The sequence below is a fragment of the Saccostrea cucullata genome, unplaced genomic scaffold, assembly GCF_032062105.1.
Source record: "Saccostrea cucullata isolate Sc308-1 unplaced genomic scaffold, CSIRO_AGI_Scuc_v1 ctg20468, whole genome shotgun sequence".
Lineage (NCBI taxonomy): Eukaryota > Metazoa > Mollusca > Bivalvia > Ostreida > Ostreidae > Saccostrea > Saccostrea cuccullata.
In genome coordinates this window covers 1,676-4,041 of record NW_026938719.1, presented here as the reverse complement: position 1 = coordinate 4,041, position 2,366 = coordinate 1,676, and the positions used below count along the sequence as shown (strand labels likewise).

The 2,366-nt window shown below is 34.9% G+C and overlaps 1 long non-coding RNA gene across 1 annotated transcript; it reads right to left on the bottom strand.

The window, feature by feature from the left end:
• Positions 1-350: 350 nt before the first annotated feature.
• Positions 351-1,936, bottom strand: LOC134251079 (uncharacterized). Its single transcript, XR_009988663.1, has 2 exons — positions 557-1,936; positions 351-463 (listed from the first exon to the last, which is right to left on the bottom strand). It is a non-coding gene; the product is annotated as an uncharacterized LOC134251079 (long non-coding RNA).
• Positions 1,937-2,366: the final 430 nt, after the last annotated feature.

The following is a 2,366-nucleotide window of genomic DNA, read 5'->3' as shown; positions in this document are numbered from 1 at the left end:
TTCTTTTTGCTTTTTGATTGGAAGATGACTGTAGTTATTTATTGATTGGACGTTCTTATGTCCTGTAATTTGCATTACTTCAGTTGGCTCGAACCCTGCTTCCAGTAAGTTTGTGACCGTGGTCTTTCTGATACTGTGGTTTGTAAGACGCTTGTCTGTGATTACAGCTGAAATTAAAGCATTTTTAAGCTGTTAATTCTAGCAAGGTATCTTTTTTTGTTAAGAAGGAAGTGTAAAGTTTAGCTACATATTGATGATTGATATAGACGGTACCAACCTGCATTAGTCATGTTGCTCACAATCTTTCCGAGACTATTTTTTCCCATGGGTTGCTTCTTATACCAAATGTCATCCGTAGGATTTTGTTTAATGGAAAGATAGAATCTGCTTTCGGGCTCTAGCATCTCCGAAGGCCTGTGTCGCGTGAATTCTTTATAAAGATTTACAGGGCACATAGAGTCTCCTGTAACAAAGAATTTTAAAAAATTAAATACAAGTAGTTATGTAGATATATTCTTTGATTTTATTACTTTTAAAAACACTATCATTTTTTTACCTCTTTTTTCATACATCTTTGGAAGGAATGGTCTGCTCTCTCCATTTCCGTGCCTTGTTTTTGTTGCCCTCTCATTGAATTCCAGGTACTCTGTCCCTGTTGAATCTGTTTTTAATTCAATGTCGCCCCAAAGCATCTATTCATGTTCATGTCTTCCTCTCAGTCTAAAGTGCATGGTGTTGTTTATGTACATGGTATTTATCAGTGACTGTGGATTTGCTAGTAAAAGAGAAAAAATCAAGATATTTTAAACATTTACTTTACGGAATTTCAAAACCCGTCCGTTTACATTCTCTGATTTAATAGGATCGACTAAATAAGAGTTATTGGACTTTGTTGACATAACATCAGCGTTCGAGTTCGAGAAGAGGATTATTTTCTGGATTTGTTTAAAGTAAGTTCGAATGTTTTTTTTCTTACCTTTACCCAACTGATTAGACTGAATGAGGCGCTGAAATTCGTCGGTGGAAAGTGGCTCAGCTTATCTCTTTCTGTTTCCGAGGCCCTGGGATTTGTGGCTTTATCGTTTGGACATAAGAACTTCCCTTGCGTGTCCAAATAGATGTGATTCGACAATATTGTGATCATAACTGTTGTCTCGTAAGTATCGGGAGAAACTTCCAAGATAGCCTCGTAATGTGTCTGGCTCGTATTCGCCGCCGTCTGGTTTTCTCACGGAGAGAAAGAATCTCGCCAAATACATGTTAAGTTCCTTTGGTGGTATTTCGTAAATATTCCTTGACTCTTGACAAACACTATCCAGCCAGTCATAAAGAACCTTCATGTGCCCATCCGTTTTCCTAGACGTATTCTTGTTTCGTTTACTTTTTACAAATTCTGTCCTTTCACTCTCAGAGACTGTTTTGAAACGAGATTCTAGTTCAAAATTTCCATAACGCACATCGCGATCACCGCTAGGGCCAGGATTTTTTGGAGTAATTGCCTCTACATCCCCCATCATGTATGTTTACGTTATTTCTCTTTAATTAACGTTGATTAATTTAAATTAATGACGTGCTATTGTTCTAAAATACGAGTTGTTGCTGGGGTTACCTCCCTTTGCTTAGATACGCATTACGGTTTGGTGCTGTTTTTAAAAAAAACGTTTTCTCTAATTTATGTGTTAAAATTAAATTTTTAAAAAGTGTTAATGGGTGTTATAGATGATTTATTCATTTTTATATTTTTTCCACATAAAATTTTGCAAAAACATAGAAAGTTTTTAGAGATTTAACAAATTAAAATTTGAGGGCGAGACAGCCTCTTGACAACGGGCCGAGACAGAGATATCTCAGCCCCGAGGGCGAGACAGCCCTAGTTCCCAGATGCTGTCTCGCCTAGTCCAAAACGCCTGTATCAGGGCTGATACACTACTAGGTATATGATATAACATTATATTCAAAATGTCAATTGCATGTCCTATTAAATACGAAAGTACGTTTGAAATCAAAAATTTCAATTTAGAAAACTTTAAACAATTTGCTTAAAATTTTTAAGGGTCTTATTCTAATTCAAATAAAAGTCCTTATCTGCTTTTTAACATACATTTTCTTCCATTAATAATAATTTTATCACTCTTAAGTCCCCTAGCTTTCGATAGAACAATAACAAATAAAACTCTTTACTTGATCTTTAACATACATTTTCTTTCATTAATAAGAACTTTATCATCCTTACGTCCTGTAGCTTTAGATAGAACATTGAAATTTCACGTCGATACCTCCTAAAACGAAAGAATAAATCATGGAATATTTCTAATGCATATTCCTTTAGAGTAAAGTTGCAATAAAAATATTTTTAAATAAAATGC